Raw genomic sequence first — 19,503 nt, 5'->3', positions numbered from 1 at the left:
TGCAGCTCCCTTAGAAAAACCTGCCTCGGGTTCAGCAGCAGCTCCGTGTGACCCTGCTGGCACAGCGAGGGGAGAAGGATTACAAGTGCACCTTCTGTTGGAGCAGCTGATCCACCCATGGGGGCAGGAAAACATCTCCTCACACCTGTTGAGGGAGTGCTGGAAGGAGCAGGGTCTGACAGCAGCTGCTCCACGCGGGCTATTTTCCTAACACGGCCACAAGTCGTAGTCTTGAGTGAGATTCCCAGCAAGAGGCTAACTGGGAGCCTACAGCTAGCAAAGCTCACAGCTGTGACTTGCCAAGCAAGAGCTGAGCCAAGAGCAAGAAGCCATTAGAAGGTAATAGTGTGAAAACACTAATGGCCTTCAGCCAGATTTGAATTAACGGTCCAAGTCCAGAGAAGCCTATCAACATCTCTTTGTTTTCCCTTGGTTTTTTATAGGGCTGCAGTGCTGTCAGAAATCTGGGAGACAAAGGTGGCTCATCCTGTCGAGGATGCTGCCCCCAGCACTGCAGTGCATTAACCTCTGCTCAGAAGATCCTCTGCTCACCACTCTTCCAGGCTGGGAAGGTAATGAAGAGATGTACTGAGCAGTGAACCTGGAAATTAAAGACCTTTAGGACTTCCCATATGAATTTACAGGTGACTTTAAAGTGTGTCCCTTTTCCTCTCCAGCCCCTACACACCTTTCACCCTCTGTTCTTAGACCCAGCACCATCTCCTCCACTTTCCACAGGTATCCCAGTCCATGTAGCAGCAGGGCAGGTGGGGAGGGAGACCCCCAGGCTGAGAACCCCGATGTAGAAACAAAGCACAGTCAGCACCCCCGATCCCTGACACCACCAGCCTGTCCCTGCTGTCCCCTCACAGCCTGAGCCATGTGCTTCCCACAGCTGCTCTCAGCATCCCTGCTGCACACTCTCACAGATGCCAGATAAATGCCTGGTGCTTTCCAGCTCAGCCCCCTCTGGATGTGACCCTCCAATCCCAGCAGGCAGTAGTTATAGGTATACAAATTTGTTCAAAATCACAACTTGACAACATTTATAATCTCTGCCATGCCTTAATAATGAGCTGTGCAAACATTTCATGTTGAGTAACAATTGTCTTTCTCATTTGATGAGGTAAAAAATCCATTCAATGAGAAGTAAAAGGTCGGCTATACTAGGATCCCATGGGAACAGCAAGGCTGTCGTGAAGGGTTTCAGAGGATTAGTAAGAATGGAAGATCAGGCACCCATCATGAGGTTTGCCTGTGGGCAGGAGACCACAGATGGTTTCTCCCCCTCCCCACAATAAATAAGAGGTGTCTCTGCGATTCTGCGCTCTGCTGTGACCGGCAGCACTGGGGTGAAACCACTCAGCACAGATGGCAAATTATCCTGCCCAGCTGCTCCTGTGTGACGCAGACCTTCTCTGGCTTCATCGCTCTTCAGCCCTGGGCTCCTGTTCCTCCACGCTGCCTGAAACTGGATTCCAGCCCTGCTGGATCTCAGGAACTCCCAGTGATCTTGGTGGGGGCTGCATTCAGGCTGAAAGGACAAGGTCCCACCACAGGCTCTCTTTTGGCAGGAGTTTCCATCCTCTTGCCTGTTTTCATCTCTTAGTTTTCATCTCTTTTCAGAAGTTCTTCAACTTCTTTCTTGGATGCACGGAGTTCACAGAGGTTGTCAGGGTGGACTACAGTCTTGTAAATACATGTGTGACATCTTATGTCTCTTCTTTGAAAAATCCTTTTTCTCCCCCATCAAAACAAGTCAGTAAAACACAGAAAACATCTTCCAGAGATGCCCTCAGGGCCTTCTTATTCTGCCTACTCTGAACATTTCATCTCCTGCTGACACTTTGTCTGCCTTTCTTTGTTCTCCATCTACACTCAGTCATTCTTCAGCTGTGGTCCCAGCAGAGCAGCGCTTTCTGAGAAGGTACAACATGGACCTAAATGGTTTTATTTATAGTTAAAACAGTCCTCCTCTATCCACCCCAGCAATGATCCTCTTGTCATCGTTCTGCTTGGACAAGGTGACAAGGTCTCAAGATGAAGGACTGGTGAGAGGACAGATTCTGTGCCTCCTGAAAGGCTGAGAGAATTGGGATTGTTCAGCCTGGAGAAAAGAAGTTTTGGAGTGACCTAATTGTGGCCCTCTAGGACCCAAAGGGAGCCAGCAAGAAACATGGAGAGAGACTATTTACAAGGGTCTGGAGTGACAGGACAAGGGGGGATAGCTTCAGACTGACAGAGGGTGGGTTTAGGTTGGATATTAGGGAAGTAATCTCCCCTGTGAGGGTGGTGAGGCCCTGGCAGAGGTTGTCCAGAGAAGCTGTAACTGCCCTTGGGTCCCTGGAAATGTCCAGGGCCAGTTTGGATGGGGCTTGGAGCAGCCTGTTTTAGTGGGAGGTGTCTCTACCCATATCAGTGACATCAGAATAAGTCCAACTCAAACTGTTCTTGGAGTTTTTCATTCCATGAAGGAATTCATCTGCTTCCTCTGCTAGGCAAGAAAACCTACCAGCTCAAAACCCCCCAGGAAGGAAAACTGCCAGTACAGGTGCAGAGGGCAAGTTCCAGTAGGCCAAAAGTGGGGTCTGTTCACCCCAGCTGGCCCTGGGAGCATCCTGAAACTGGCCTGTTTGTATCCATGAAATGATACTGCCTCTGCTTTCTGTTCACACGGCCCAGGGGCACCCCAAAGAATGTATCATCCTCACTCAGCTCTTACTTTCCTTTCTTTCCCCAGTTCTGGATGCATTCCAGAGCCCAGGTCCGTGCTGGCTCCTCATGAACCCACACGTAACCTCTGCAGCACAGAGTGCTGATGGCTCCCTGGTGTGTGCTTGTGCCAAGCATGAGCCAGACTGCCCTTTACTCACATTTGCAGCCTCCCAGATGGAGACAACAATGCCCTTGAAAGTCAGCTTCAAATAACTTTGCAAGACACAACGTGTGTGCCATTCCTCTAGGGAGACTCTGCCTCCCATCCTCGTATGGTGTGGGTCAAAGTTCCAGTCCACATTTGCTCAAATAAAAGCAAATCTTGGGAAAACAATCAAGAAATGCCATTCATTATTGAGTAGGAACTGGGGAATAGGTGGAAATTACTGGCAAAATGCCTTGAAAGCCCTCCCGTTTTCTGAGCATTTCTCTTTAGTTTCTTGCGGATTTGAAAGGTCGCTAGGAGCTAATGAACCTCAGATAGCAAAGCTGTCTCTTGTTTGTTTGTCATTTTGAGTTTTTCTGGTTGATTAAGATCCATGCTGGCAGTAACGTATAAAACAGCAAATTTCTGTGAGTACAGCGAGGTCACGTTTCCTACCCTCAGAAACTGCTGAACTTACCAGGAAAAACAGTAATTCCCAAGGACTCAAAAGGCAGCTCTCAGTGGTTCTGTTGCCCTGATTTATTTTATTTTAATTCTTCCTGGTTCTATAGGTGTTCAACAGCATCCCCCAATACAGTGGGGTGATAGATAATCCACACCCCAAGACAGGCTTATTCTAGAGCTACCACAGAATCCCAGAATGGTTTGGGTTTGAATGGACCTTAAAGATTATCTAATTCCAAGCCCTCCACCATGAGCAGGGACATCTTCTGCTGGACCAGGTTGCTCAGAGATCCATCTGGACACTTCTAGGAACAGAATATCCACAGTTTCTCTGGGCAGCTTGTATTGTATATTTGAGAATGGTAGAAGTATCGTCTTTCTTCCCCTAAGATCTTGGTCTGGGGTGAGTTTGTGGACTTTTTTTGTCTGCTCACTCGCTTGGAGTAACAACAACATAATTACAAATGCACAGATGACTTCCACAGCAGAGGTCAGCAAATCCTGCACGTCTGGACACATCAGCCCTTTCACATCTGCACTGCCCAGCTCCTGGTGAATGCACTGAGGCCATTGCATCCATGTATCCTTAGACCTGTTGGAAATGACAGCCACACCAAGCTGAAAAGGACGGAAAAAGATCCGAAAATGCCCATGGCTGTGGTGCAAAGAGCTCTGCAAAAGAATTCCTGTCTGGAGAACCAGCTGTGTACAGGACATCCTGGGCTGCACATACCCTGGGGATGCACACAAAATGTGCCCCAGCAGAAGCTCTGAGTTGTAGGTTCTGCCAACTCCCCAGAGCACAGGAGGCTGGATGACTCTGGATTTGTCAGATTCATTCTGCTTTGCATTCGTGCTGACAAATGTTAGCCAAAAGTACCTTAATACCCCCAGCACCACCACGAGTGATGACTCATGTTAGTCCCAGCCCACTGGAGAGCTCTTGAAGGCTGATTCTCCTGCTTTTATCAGTAGAATCATGTCTCTCCTCTTACAGCTGCAGCTCTGGGCCCAAGTGACTGTGGTAAAAATGGGAAAAAAAAGGAAATACAAATTCCATTTACCTGCTCCTGCTCCTGGCCTACCCAGAGCTAAAGGGCAAATGCATCACTGTGCTCCTTCCTTTCCCCTCCCTGTGCTCCTTCCTGTTCCCTCCCTGTTTGGGAGAGCTGGGGGTTCACAGCACTGAGCAACACCCAATGTTTCTGCTGAGACTCTGGAGGAGCTGAAGGAGCCTCAGCATTTGCTGAACATCAGAGCCCTCCCAAGAGCTGTTGACTGAAGTGGGAACTTGCTGTTTCCACTCATACCATGAGTGAAATTACGCCAGGGAAGGAAATCTGTCTTGATGGAAGCTTTTCTGTCTTTTTTTTACTCCAAATGCACCAGTTTTTTGCAGGCACTTGAGGGGACCCTTCAGACAGAGCTGTGGGCGTTCATTTCTTTGTCTGTGTCTGAGCCAGTGCCCATTGCAGAGCTAAGAGAAGCCTAAAGCAAGAGAAAGTGACTTTACACACTCAACTCAAAATGTTTTAAAGGTTCAGGGCTCCTTCCACCAAAAAACTGAGCTCCAGAGCTTGGTATGGCCCACATTTCAGAACCATTCCCATCCCCTACCACAAAGCCCTGTGCTCCTTTCCCTGTGCACCTGCAGAGGTGATGTGCCCATGGATTTCCGTGCCCCTGCAGGGTTACAGAGCTCACCAGGGAGACACAGGGAAGGCTTGGCCAGAGCACAGCCCAGATCTGGGCCAGCACACCATGGATTGGCTGTATCTACACAAAACTCCCCAGATTAGTCGGCAGGGATGGGCAGCTTGAAGAGAAATACCATGAGAGTCTGATTCCCCTGTTAGCATCAGCATCTGTCCAACCCATCATGTGAAGCCACCACCATCCTGGGACTCCCCTCATCTTCCCAGAGGCATCCACCAGCCTGAGGGTGTGTTTGTTCTCCAGTCCAGGCACAGCAGAGGCTGCTGAGGAGCCAAACATTGCTCACACACAATCTGGAGCTTCTTGTGGACTCCTTGCCCAGCCCAACACACAACTCGGAGCATGATGGAAAAGCAAATCCATTTCCAACTGCTCCATCCACTATGGCCTCAACACTCCTGCTTTTCCCTGCTGTGGGCAGACCTCTGTTGAGTGGTGTCACCTCAGCAGCCCTGACCCACCACCAGAACACATCCCCTCTCCCCCAGGGAGAGGGCAGCAGATGTTTAATCACACATGGCAGCACCACAGAGCAGTGCAGGCCAGGGAGGGAAGGTGGATTCCACACTCCAGTGAAGCTGCAGGATGGATTTGGGTGGACAGAATGCAATTACACAAATCATAATTTACTCAAGACATAAATCTTTTGGAACAGTAACAGCATCTAACACATATGAAGCATCATACATGTTCAAAGCACAAATGTTAATGTTTATGCCAAAAATATTTGAACTTGAACTTAATTAATAGCAAGCAGGGAAATTGTATAATTGATAGGTGTTTCTACAGCTTTAATTCATAGAAGCAGCTTTTTTTTTTTTATTTTACTGGGAAGATTTTGCTCAGACTTCTCCCTGTCTTTTGCAGATCCCAGCTTTCCTCCCAAGCTGAGTCAAGAAATAATAATAAAAACAAAGCTCATCCTGTAAAAAAAAGACTGCTGAGTCTCAGAAAAAGCAAGCAAAATGAGAGGAAGATGTGATTCTATAAGTGAACCACTTTTAAAAACTGATATACACAAATAAGTCACATACATAGCCCGACATGCATTTTTAATATACATGTAAATGTATGTATATGTATAAAAAGCTGCTCAAAACTCACACTTTGGATATGAACCTTTGGTCCAGCCAAGCTCAGATAATGGTACCTAGCTCATGGTGTTTTCCTGTTTCCCACACTGTGGGATCCAAAAAGGAACAGCTTTCATCACCCTATACTTAAAAAAAAAAAAAAACAACACAAAAAACCACAGAGAAGGTTATAATATATTAGGGTTGGTAATCTCCTTCTGCCTCCTGCTGCCACCTCTACTTCCAGAAAAGCATTGGAGTCATTTGAGAAGCCTGTGTGGGATCAAGCCTTATTCCTGTGGGGACTGGAAGAGCCTCAAGGCCCCGTCAGTGGGTTAGAAGGGGCACATTCCTTGAGTTTTAACGTTGCCATGCACTGCTCCTCCACCAATTCTCGCACCTCACGTGCAGAATTTGGTAAACAGAATTTTCCTGCCAAACAACCCTCTCTGCATCCAAAGGCACACGAGCAGCCTGGTTCTCTGAGCCTGCCTGGGATGAGGCTGAGCAGCCATCGCTCACTGGAGCAGCTGGGGGAGGCTGGGATGGATTTTCAGGAGAACAGTAGGTATTGTGTCAGACAAAAAAGAAAAGAAACCATGTCTCTGGACAACTCTTGGAGCCAGAATTCATTTCTCTCCCTCTGATCTCCTAAAGCATCAACAATGGCCAATGTTTGGTGGCTCATTGGCAAACTCACCAGAGCTCCAGGGCCTCTTTCTCATTTGTGTATTTACATAAATTTCCATATGGCATGGAAAACCAATAATAAATAGAGGCAGGAATGAAATTTAGTAATTTTCCATTTGGGGTTTTTCTCCTGCAAGCGGCCGAGCACTTGCTGTCCGATTCAGCACAAGGGCCTGAGGTTTAAATTAAGGATGTGCTGAGGTGCCTGGGGCTGCTGGGCAGCTCAGGATGACAGCACGAGCACAGGCATTTTTTAACAGCTGGGTACATCTTCTTAGAGATGCTACGGGGATAGGAACCTTGGAAACAGGCTGAGATGGAGAGGGAAACTGCTGGAGGAGTAGCCAGGACCGCGGTCTTGTTGAAATGCAGTTTGTGCCTGGTGCTGGACGTGCTCAGCAAGAAGCTGCAGCCTGGCCTTGGTGTGGCAGGGAGTGCACACAGACACCACAGACACACAGGGCTGTGTCAGGCTGGATCCCTGGGCCATCCTCTTCCTTCAGCACGTTCTTATTAACAGGGAAGCTCAAAGGGAAGCCTGCAGTATCCCAAACCCAGCTGTCAGTTTGGGAAACATTGCTCCTCACCTCCCCCAGGCTGGGATGCTGGAGAAGGAAAGGCAACACGAGGCCTTCTGGATGTGGGGAGGGAAGAGAGATGCATTAGGTGTCCTGAAACTGTTTTTTTTAATTGGGAAACAAACAAAATTTCCACCCTGCCAAGGCACCATCAAAACTTCAGCTTAAATACTTTTTCTGGGTGAAATTAAACAGAGCAGACTTCTTGAACCTTCCCTGCAGCAGGGTCCCAGTGGGGTTAAGGCTTTCTGAACTCTCCCTGCCCAACTTTCTCCCCCTCTGCTGCTCAGATCTGGAGGAGAGACTGACTCATTTGGTTAAAAATAAAAACACTGCTATCTAAACTTTAATGGCTTTGTTTCTGATTGCTGCAGGCAGAGGTTCATATGCATTCCAAACAGCACTTTGACTGCAAATGTAGCATTTTGGAAGCTATTCCACCTGAAAAACAATATCTTCCATCTCTCTGCCTTGCTCAGCTGGGGGCTGGGAGCACACCCATCCTGGCTCCAGGTTCAGCGAGGTGCTGGTGTGGAAAAGGGAAAAGCTGGCTCTGCTGCAAGGATGGTGCTGGAGAAAGCAAGGGCTGGGGTGGAGAGCAGGAGTGATGATGAGGAGGGAGAGAAAGTGCTTGAAATGTCGGGGCTGGGGGTGATGCCAAATCCTGCCACATCCAGGACTTCAGAGGGGCCACACCAGCTCTGTCACTCTGGCCCCTGCAGACCTCCCAGCCACAGATTTCACTGTCCAGAGGCTCCCCTGGGCACCCAGAGCAAAGTTTGAACGCGGCACGCACTGATGTGCCCAAAAGTCCCTCACACTGGGGTCAATGGCAAAGGAGAAGGGACAGATGGAGCTGGAGGTGGCTCTGCTGCCCAGCACTCACACACTGAGCCAGCACCAGCTGCATGCTCTGGTGGCCCCTGTTGAAGCCTCTTCCATGGCACAGAATCACAGGATCTGGGCTGGCGTGGGTTGGAACAGACCTCTAAAGCCCTTCAACATCTTCAACTGGAGCAGCTTGCTCAGAGCCACGTTCAACCTGGCCTTAAGTCTCTCTTCTCTGGCCAGGAGAGCTGTGACAGGCCATGTGTGACAGGCCATGTGTGCCATCCCCTGTCCAGATGCCCACATATTCCCCTTGGCTGCACAAATCCCACACAGACCACAGCTTTCCCTGTGTTTATGGAAGGAAATGGCCGCAGTGAGGTCTGGGATGGGCGATTTGTCCAGCCACCGTCACTCCAGCTCTGTGCTTTCAGCAGCAGCATGGCTTGGCTGGTGGCCCCACTTCTAATGTTGAGTTGCTCCATTTGTTCAGGTCTTTTTGTCCAACATTTGAGTGGCAGTTCCCTGCATGGCTCCTGCTCCTGTGGAAGTCAGGGATGAGCCTCTCACCTGGTCTTACATCTGCTTTAAAAGGGACAAAGGAATCCGAGTTGGGGGTCACAATGGGATGGCCAGAAAACCTGTCCTCAAAGGGGGTAAGGTATTCATCTCATGCCTGTAATGGCTTTGTGGGGTTGCCCTGGCAACCAACGCTCAGAGATGATGCAATCAAATTTGGGAACGATGTGATTAGAAATTACAGGCGAGGGGAAACAAAGGGAAGCAAAGTTGCTGTGGCAGCTGGGATGCAGCGCTCGGTGCGTAATGCACGGATCGGGCTGAGAGACATTATTCCGAGCAATTACACTAAAGATCAAATTCTATTTGCCAGCTAATTACAGAATATCACTCAGTGCCTGCCGTCCAGCCTGTCCCTGCTCTCCCCACTTTGGGAGGCCTGGGAATGGCGCTCTCATTAACCCGCCTGTGTTTGATCTGCTCTTACATTTGCAACTGGCACCTGCCCAGCACAAGCTACCACTCACTTCTTCTGCTTCTTTGCATATTCCCTGTCCCACTCCACAGTCCCTTCTCATCCAGGGACGTGCTGCTCTCCCTTGGCACCTGCCCAACCCTGTCTTTGGCCACCTCCAAGGAAGAAGTGCTGATGAGCATCATAAAGAGGAGTTCTTTGCTTTGGGCTGCGAGTGCTCAGCCGCATTTTAACCCCAGGTGGGACAGCCCTGGAAGGGCTGTGCACCATCTGAGGACTCAAAACTTCAGAATATAAATCCTAAATATAATTTAGAACTGTGGTGCTTGAGCACAGCTGCCCAGATGTGCTGCCAGCTTCACAGCCCCACATAATTTGGTGCAGGATGCTTTGCTAAGCCAAAGGCAGCTTCACCTCACAGCTGAGGGGACACCCTGCCACCCTCAGGGACACCCTGTTTGCTCTCACCCCCCTTGTTTGGAGCAGGGCCAGGGGTGCAAGGTGCCCATGAGCTCTGTCAGACACTTCAGGCTTGGTTTCTTTACCTGCCATGGGGCTCTGCTCTGTGTTCCTGGAAATAATTGCCCTGGAAAGGAGAAAGAAACAGGTGGAAATACAGGGAATAGGGATTTGCACTGTAAATATTACTGGTGATTCATAATCCCTTTTTCTCAGAATTTCAGCTTTCTTAACTATTATCCCTCTCACAGGAAGCCCCGACTGTTCTTTTGACAGTTTTATGTGACCCAGCAGGCACTTTTCATTCATTTTCACTGAAAAAACAAGAAGCTCAATTCCCTGTGGCAGGGTACCTGGTGGTGTCATTAGCCCAGTGCCAAGGATGAGGAGGGGCAGTGGGAAGAGAGAGAAGAATCACCGCTGCTCTGATGTGACACCTCTTTACAGCCATCCACGCTGTCCTCGGCCATCAGACATATCTGACAGCAGCCAGGTGTCACCTCAAGGGTGCAGAAACCAAATGTTTTCAAAGGAGCACTGAGAAGGACACAAACCCGATGCCATTTCTCTCCCAGGCCCTCCAGCCTTGTCTCTGCTGCCAGAAAAGACAGGGTGGTTTGAAATATGCAAAACCTGACATGTTTTAAGATCCCCGTGGCGACAGGGTACCTTGGTGGACGGTCAAGATGAACCTTGCTGTTGTCTCCTGGTAGCACATGAGCTCAGGAGAGAGCAGGCAGTGCCTAAATGTGAGCCAGACACTGGGTAAATATGATAAAGGTGCAGTTCCCACCACCCCTGCCCCCCAGGGTAGTTGCCTCTGGTTTTGGCATCCCAAAAGAATTCCACCCTCTAAATAATTTCAGAGAGAGAGCAAAGAAGTTCTGATTCACCTTATTTCATGTATTTTTGATCTCTAAAGCTAAAGTTCCACCTCCTATGACCCTGTGAGGGCATCGTGACCTTGTGCTGGCAGGGAGAACGGACAGACCTCTGCATAACCTGCCACATTCCCAAAAACCTCCCTTCCTCTGTCCTAACCCTGGTGATTGCATCAACAGGGCATGAGAGGAGACAGTCAGGGTGGGGACCAAGGTTTGGGCTTCAGCTCCCACCTCAGGGTCACCCTACATCTTCCTCAGTTTCCCCAAGGGGAGACAGCCCAGCTCTCCTGGGCTGATGCTCTCTGCAAATGCCTGACAGGAGATTGTAGCCAAGTCAGAGACTTCTCTCCCAGGTACCAAGCAATAGAAGGTGGAATCTCCTCAAGTTGTACCAGGGAAGGTTTAGACTGGATTTTAGGAAACATTTCTTCACTGCAAATATTGTCAAGCACTGGCACAGGTTGCTTGGGGCACTGGTGGAGTCACCATCTTTGGAGAGATTTAAAAGCTGTGTAGATGTGGCACTTGGGACGTAGGTAATGGTGGCTCTGGCAGTGCTGGGTTAATGGTTGGGCTCGGTGATGTTTGAGGGCTTTTCCAATCTAAACAATTCCATGATTCTGTGTCTTGGGTTCCACTTCCTCGCAGCACATCAGTGGGGAACCACAGCACCTCCTCTTTTCTGCTCCTGAAAAGCAGCACTTGAATACCAACATTTCTCCCCCTGGGGAGATTCCTGAGGATCCTCATCCTGCATCCAAGAGCAAACTGTTGGAATGTCTGGGGCTGGGATGCACTGAGCCCTGGTGGGCAGCTGTGAGCACCTCCAAAATCCAGGCAGATCAAACCAGCGTGGGATGAGAGGGAGGGGGAGCAGCTGAGGAGGCAGCAAACCCAAATGGGGGAGCTGCTCTTGCCAGATGGGGCACAGGGAGCAGAACTTCATTTGAATTGCTCGCAGGCTTAGCAGCCAGGCAGAAAGAAACCATCACAAATCCATCTAATGCAAACTAATGCTGGTCATTAGGAGGCAGGCTGGGAGAGAGCTGCCTGATCGGGAAAAAGACATTAGGAAAAAAATTCCTGAACAGATTTCTGAGCCAAAATAGATCATATCTGAACAATTTACTCTTCATTTACTCTTGTTCTCCAAGCTGGGGAAGGGAAGGTTGATATTTCTAATTGTTTTTCCCACAAAGTACCCCAGGATGATCTTATCTCTCATATATTGAGCCAGGTTTTCAGCAATCACAGAATCAGAGAGTCATGGAATGGTTTGGGCTGGAAGGAACCTTGAAGATCATCTAGTTCCAACCTCACTGCCATGGGCACAGGCACCTGCCACCCCAGCTGGCCTGCTGGGAGCAGGACAGTGCTTGTGGCTGTCAGCAGGATGCCCATCACTCAACAGCACTTAGAAGCAGAGCAGCCTTTCCCTCCACACGTGGATCAGGGCTAATATTGATGCAGTTCTGGAATGGAAAACAGAACAGTCCTGTCTGTGCCTGGCACTGACCACAGCCCCCACCCCACAAACACAACAGTGCTTTAACAAGAAACAAATGCTTTTGGTGACTGTAAAAAATTAAGAAATCAATAATTCCCTCTCCGCTGCAGACTCTGGATGAGTTCTCCCAACTTTCCTTCCAAGGCACACTTTCCTGTTAAAAAGCGATCTCACAGAAATAACCCATCTTTCCCCAAAACATCCCTCACAATTATTCAAAGTTTCTTCAGTGCCAAGGCTCCTTCCACCCGGGAGCACCGAGAGCAGCACGCTCCAAACCCTGCACCCCAGGACGCCCTGTGCAGGCTCTCGGCAGGGAAGGAGTTAATATGTTTGCCTTGAAGAAGCCAGGCTGGGCTCAGCTGGAGAGAGAATCACTTTATCAGGAGAGGTTAGGAGAAAAAGAAACTCTTAAAAGACTCTGGAGCGGAGCGTGGAGTGTGTTGTTCAGAGGTGGGAGTGGGTGAGTGTTGGGGAAGCCTCTGCTGCTCCCTTGGAGGGGAAAATTCGGGTGCTCCCTGCTCCCCAATAAAGCTGGGATTGGGGGTGGTGGCAGCTGGGGGCACTGTGCAGCCAGGAGCAACTTTTGATGTTGTTCTGGTGGGGAACTGCTGAAAACCTCCTTGTTCTTCACACAACTATTTCCCAAATCAAAGGTGGGTTTTGCTTTGTTTTGTTGTTGTTATTTGATAAAATGTAAAGATTTTCTTTTTCAAAGAGTTAGTGAAATGCTTGTGTTTTGTGTCAGTCTGAGGGTTTAGTTTTAAGCCAACCAAATAAAGGGAACATCTGGGATCAGGTAAATACTATTTCATTTCTTAGGCTTTTCTGGTGTGATACGCATGAGCAACAGTGCTGCTAAGCAGAGGGTTCTTTCTCTAATTTAGAAAACATTAAATGTTTAAATATACATTAAAAAAATACTTGGAATTGAGAGAAAAGGACACATTGAGTACATTAAGTACAGTTCCATATCAGGAACTGTAATGACAGGACATAAGCAAATGGCTTCCCATTGACAGAGTGCAGATCTAGATTAAATATTGGGAAGAAATTCTCCCCTGGGAGGGTGGGCAGGCCCTGGCACAGGGTGCCCAGAGCAGCTGGGGCTTCTCCTGGATACCTGGCAGTGCCCAAGGCCTGGATGGGGCTTGGAGCAGCCTGGGATAGTGGAAGATGTCCCTGCCCACGGCTGGAACGAGATGGGGTTTTAAGATCCCATTAAACCCAAACCATTCTGGGATTCTATGGTAACATGGTGATCCCAGCATTTGAAGGCTGCCACCAATCCTCAGCTTCAAACCTCACCCTTTATGTGTAGGATCAGGCTCACAAGCACTAGAATTTTGGCTGGGTTTTGGTTTAATTTCATGACTCTGAGTTCCTGGCTGTTCTGCCACTGCTATTCACTCCCCCTCCTCCTTTTCCCTGACGTGCCAAAAAAAAAAAAAAAACAACAAAAAGGAAAAAGAAAAGAGCTCAAACATATTTTGCGGTTAAACCACTTTTTTTTTTCATGTCTGCTGGTTCCCACTGGGCTGAAAAGCAATAAAAAGTCAGGAAGAAGTATGGGCTCCCCTCTCAGCTTTGTCATGTGGATGAATAGCACAGTAAAAAGCACTGAATGCTATCGGTTAAAACGAACTCGCTGCTCTTCCAAGTACATTTTGCAGCGCTCTGATGCAAAGGGGTGGGGGACTGGATGGTGAAAAACCTCTCCCAGAGATGAAGCCTTTGTCATGCTGGAGGTTTTTGCATTATAAAAGAATTTCTTTTTATAATCACTTTACCCGCAGCAACATTTCCAGTCCTTCCTTGTTCTGCCTTCACCTTCCTCACTTTTCCATGGCACAGGAATAAATCTCAGGGAGCTGTGACCTGCAGCAAGGCTATCTGTGAGCATCTTGGAGGCTCTGTCAATAAGAGGCCAGGCAAGCACACAGGAGTGCAAAGATCTTCTTATTATCTCCCTTCACAGCCCTGCCTGGGCATTTCTCTCCCTTGAGTTCCTCATCAGGTCCCTGATGATGATGATGATAAGGGGGGGAAAAGCAAAAAAAAATAAAATAAAATGGGGGGCTGTGATAGCAAAACTGGATGACAAGACCTTGTACTATTTACAGCTGGAAAATATTCTGGTCTGCAATGTTAATGTGTAATTGCAGATAAAAGTAGATGAACAATCCTGGAGACTTTCTCATTAAGATATTCAGATACTTAAAAATTGCTTCTTATTTAGGTTTTGATCTCCTATTGTTGAGAAAGCTGAAAGACTTGACTTCAGGGGAAAGTAGCTTTGCTGTCTAACTCCTGTTCCAGCAATGACAGCCATACTGGAATTCCCAATAAATCTGTCTCTTACTTTCTCCTACTCATCTCCCCTTTTTATTAGAGTAAAGCCAACTTCTCAATCCCCAAACCTTCCCAAAGCACAGCTCCACCCTGAACAGCTGGTTTAGCCTGGCCAGGAGGGATATGTGGTTAAATCAAAAAGGAGGGATGCAGCAGGAGCCTCAACCTCTGCTGGAGGAAGGAAACTGGACAGGAAATGCTGCACTGCAAAACCACAGACTGAAGGAACCTCTGAAGGGTCCCAGTCCTGCCCACAGCAGGTCTAACTTGGGTCAGAAAGACTTACCTGAGGATGAGTGGGTGGGTGTAAATAAACCTTAGGTTATACCCAGGCTCTGCAGCACTGGAAACTGCCCTGTGTAGCCCCAGCATCCACTGCTGCACTGCAAACAGGCTGGGGAAATGTTTAATTTAATGCTTTTCCTTTGGTTAAATGTCTCCTGCAGCTTTTGCAGACCGGGCAGGAGGGGGAAGTGCCAGAGCCATGGTCACCTGGGAGGTGACAGTGACAACCTGCTGGGGTGGGATGTGAGTCCTCACCCCTGCCAACTTCCCAGCTGCTGCTGGCAGCTCCATGGCACCAGAGGGAGATTTGAGCAGAGAAGGAAAAACCTTGGGTTCATCTGCTGGTTTTAGGGTTTGTTTCTTTTTTTTTTTTTTTTTTTATTTATTTTAAAGGAAAGACATCCTCTGGCAGCTGGTTTTCTGGGTCAGGAAGTGAAGAGGTACGGGAGAAGTCATTCAACAGCCTGGAAGCAGCATCTCCACCAGAGAGCAGCAGACAGCAGGGAAAAGTCCTGTTGGATCATCCCCAATGGACCCCCAGAGTCTGAGCAGAGAAACCTCTGGGTGCGAGTGTCCTGCACAGAGCTGGTGCAGCCCAGGGAGCCTCTGTGATGTGAGGCTGCAGGAAATAACCGGATTTTCCTTTGGGAATCGCTGTTTAACGAGGAGACAAGAGCACACAGTAACTACTGGGAGATGGGCAGGAGCCAAGGAGAGGAGCCCAGCCTTCCCCTGCTCCTCAGCCTTGTGTCAGGACCGGCGCCAGGCAGCCCCGTGATGCTTCCAAGATCCAGGCAGAGGAGAAAGCTCCACGCCAAGTGAGCGTGAGCTGGTGTGCAGACACTCAGCCTCCCATTGTCTGTGTCCTTGGGAGGCTGCCAAGCCCTGCTGCCGTGGCCAGGGCACGGGAAGGAGCCCAGCTTGGGTGACATCTGCTCTGCTCAGGCCACGGCAGAGCAGGAGGCTCCAGGACAGCGTGCTGTCCTCCTTCCCTCCCAGCTGGGGTTGTGCTGGAGATGCCAGCTCTGCTGGTCCTGGGAAGCACCTCCTGGTGGCTGGTGGCCACCTCCAGTCACCCAGCAGATTGCTCTGTCCTTCAGTCTTGGTCCCAGCTGCTGGCACTCGGCCACCAAACCCGCGGTGGGTGTGAAATCTGCTCTGGGGTGGTGCAGAAAAGCTTTGTGGCTGCGGGAACCTGCTCCTCTCACACCTCAAGGTGAGTGAGCATCACACCTCGGACACGGCTGGGGTGTGATGGGGACCAGGAGAAACCTCTGGCGTGACTCAGAGCCCCTGCAAGGGAAAGAGAAGAGCGCAGGGGTTCCTCCAGTAATTGAGGGGATGATATCTGCGCTGACGAAGGAAATGCCTTGGAGCACTGCTAATGTATGCCACGCTAACATATGCTAAGTCATCAAAAACATGCCATTTTAAAAATATCCGGCATGCTTGCCGTGAATATCAGCTCAGCTTTGCCAAAGAAGACTTTCAGTCTCATTTATGGAAATCCAGGAAAGATTCTGCCTTCTGTCACCCAAGGGCAACCTCGGTATCAAAAGAGATAACATCCCTGGCTAGAAAACACTCTGAATATTTATCCAGGCCTAGAGGCCATTTTTCTAACTTCAGTCTTGGTTTGCTTTTCAATACTCTTCTCTTTTTTTTGTTATATTTTAGAAAATATATAAGGTTTGGTTATTGTAACGTGCATCTTCGTGCAAAATATTTAATTGAAGCTCTTAATTGCAAGCTGTAAATGCAGCACTGATGACAGATTGTAAAGGCAGAAACCATTTGGTCAATGCACAACAACTAACAAGAGGAAAAAAAAGAAAAACAAACCAGCATACAGGACAATAATTTAGAAGAGATCTGAGTTTTTTTAAAAGAAAAAAAAAACAAAACAACAAACCCTTCCAGAAAATTTAGGAAAATTATCAGATCCATATGATAAATAATAAAATAAAATAATCAGGCTTTTTTTTTTTTTTTCCTTTCAGTTAGGGAAAAACATATACTTAAATTCAGTCAAAATAAATGAGACATATATTATTCTTACTGAAAGTAATTTTGCCTATAAACACATTCAAGACTTCAAAGCAAACCGAACCGAGGACAGGAAATCAGGCTGTGGAAGGTATTTGTTACTCCTGTTCAGCTCGTGTTCCCTCTTGTTGCTGTAAAGCTTGGGTGATTCCTCAAATGTTTGAAATGACAAGTGCTGTGCATCTGTGAGAGACATTCCCTGTTCCTTCTCCCCCCTGCACTGGATTTGTGGCTGGGGAGATGCTCCAGGTACAGCAAGGTCAGGTGCTGCTGCAGCCAGGCACTGATATGAAAAGAATATTTATGTTAATTGGGGAATTAGCCCTCTGTCAAGAGGCACCTCTGTAACCGCTGAAAAAACGTAAAAAAAAAAAAAGGACAATAACTTCTTTAATGGCTGCTCAAGTTTCAAGGCTCTCTTTAAGAATTAACTAAATTAAAATCTATTTGGAGAGCTGGAAGGTTTCTATACATGAAAGGGAGGTTGTCTGGGCTTATTGGAAACAGAATTTCAGTCCCTATTAAACTCTGGTGGAACTGGAAGAATAACTCAGAAAAAATTGACTGAATAAATTAAAAACACTTAAATGCTCTGAGAATTTCCCAGAGCAGCTGTGGCTGCCCCATGATCCCTGGAAGTGTCCAAGGACAGGTTGGATGGGGCTTGGAGCAACCTGGGATAGAGGAAAGTGTCCCTGCCCATGGCAGGAGGGTTGGAATGAGAGATCTTTCAGACCCCTTCCAACCCAAACCTTTCCATGTTCCAGTTTTAAGGGGATATCAGATGTTTTTACAACTCATAATACTGAGAGTTTATCCAGGAAACACCAAATTGGGGGTTTTTTTGCAAGAATTTTTTTCCTGCAATTGAGAGACTGCCCAAACTTCAGCCACAGGGCAAAACTGTGATTTTATTCCGGTACAAGCATTGCTCTTTTCTTTGAGGTGCCTTTCTTAAGGTGCATCTTGCTATTGTTTCTTTTGAATAAGTGACTTAAGTATTTGCACTGGATTCACAGATTCTACTTAAGATTATTCATGTTTTTGATTATCAGCTATTTAGATTATCCTTAAAAATACCAAAACAGGATTTACAAGTTTCCCCCTGCTTACAAATAGACAGGCCATGTCTGTGCCTTGTTTTTTATCTACCATTAAAACAAGATTACAACTCATTTTAGGAAAGAGGTACTTAGATCCCCTCCAAGGGTAAATCCACTCTTACTGTATATAATCTCTGTTACAAAGTGTCCTCAGAGAGAAGAACAGTGGAGACTGTAACTGGAATAATGATCATTTATTGTTTATGATTTCCTCTGGTTCAGAGTTTGCTTTTGCTTTTCTTTGGCAATAAAATAGCCATAAATCATTCACTAAAATTGTTGTGTTTGTTTTTTATTGTCTTTATTTTAAAGACAGCTGTTGAGGATGGGGTGAATAGTAGCATCACAGCTTTGTACTGCCACAAAAGGCAAATTTAGAGATGCACAGGATTTAGAGATGCACAAATTTAACCCCACACTGAGTACCTGGATCTCCCTGGGGGTGTCTCTGCTTTTCATGGCTCTGCTGCTCCTCTGTGTCCCACCCTGTGGCCTCCCTGATGGATGCTGGATGTGCCTGTCCCTGCAGACCTCTCCAGTGCTGCGGGTCCTCAGCAGCTGGACCTGCTCAGGTGTCCTGGGATGGGCTGGGAATGCCAGCAGCTCCTCAGTTGGTGGCCCTGAGGGAGCAGCAGCCCTTGTAGCACTGGGTATTGGGGCCAGAAGTGCCCTTTGCATGGCTGGAGATTGACCAAGGCACCTCAGCAAGGCAGGTAAGGCAAAATCAGCAGGACTGTAACCCATGAGTGTGGTCTGAGCAGGGCAGAAGTCCCCAGCTGGGCTCTTTGTCCCCTGCACACTGGAACTCCAGGTCACCTTGTCATGCCCAGCCCTTCTCCCAGGATGGATGTGTCCTCCAAGGTGTGTCCTGGTGACCTCCAGGAGCGCTGAGCTGGTTTATTCCAGGCAGTGGTCGCAGCCCCAAGCCTGAGAGAGCTCCAGGAGTTTGGAGATCCATGTTTGGACAATGCACAGGGTGGGATTGTTGGGGTGTCCTGTGCAGGGCCAGGAGCTGAGTGTGGTAATTCTTGTGGCTCCCTTCCAAGTCAGGATAATCCCTGATTCTGAGGCCACCGGTTCTCCCTAGAACCGTCTGTTCATCCAGGCTGCTCCTGCTGTGCTCAGTCTCTGCCAGCCTTGCTTTGGGGCTGTGTGGGGCAGGGCCGAGCTCCATCCCAGCAGCCAGAGCAGGACAGGCGATGCTGCATGTTTGGGTTGTCTGTATTTTTTCTAATACACGTGACTCCAGGGCTTGAAAAGAGAAATGATGGTCTGCAAACTCTGTTTCTGCGTGCTGCGATCCCCTGCTTGTGCCTCACCGCCTTCCTCCCCTCCTTGTGCTCCCTTTGCTCCTGTGCAGCTCCGATGCTCCTCCCGGAGCTGCTGACAGCGCCGATCCCTGCGGGGATCTGCATCTCCTGCATCTCCTGCATCTCCTGCATCTCCTGCAGCTGCTGCAGCTGCTGCATCTCCTGCATCTCCTGCATCTCCTGCATCTCCTGCATCTCCTGCAGCTCCTGCATCTCCTGCATCTCCTGCAGCTCCTGCAGCTCCTGCATCTCCTGCATCTCCTGCATCTCCTGCATCTCCTGCATCTCCTGCATCACCTGCATCTCGTGCATCACCTGCATCTCCTGCATCTCCTGCATCTCCTGCATCTCCT

General features: G+C 48.5%; 1 long non-coding RNA gene across 2 annotated transcripts; it reads left to right on the top strand.

Moving 5' to 3' along the window:
* The first annotated feature begins 12,389 nt into the window (after positions 1 to 12,389).
* Positions 12,390 to 18,116, top strand: LOC147649688 (uncharacterized). Of its 2 annotated transcripts, none has more exons than XR_015278224.1 (2): positions 12,390 to 12,710; positions 15,085 to 18,116. It is a non-coding gene; the product is annotated as an uncharacterized LOC147649688 (long non-coding RNA). The 2 variants fall into 2 exon arrangements; XR_015278225.1 differs by having other exon boundaries at positions 12,398 to 12,517.
* Positions 18,117 to 19,503: the final 1,387 nt, after the last annotated feature.

The sequence above is a fragment of the Cyanistes caeruleus genome, chromosome 20 (genome assembly GCF_971803275.1).
Source record: "Cyanistes caeruleus chromosome 20, bCyaCae1.hap1.1, whole genome shotgun sequence".
Taxonomy (NCBI): Eukaryota; Metazoa; Chordata; class Aves; order Passeriformes; family Paridae; genus Cyanistes; species Cyanistes caeruleus.
Note: the sequence above shows the minus strand (reverse complement) of the source record. Positions and strands in the feature narration are given on the sequence as shown.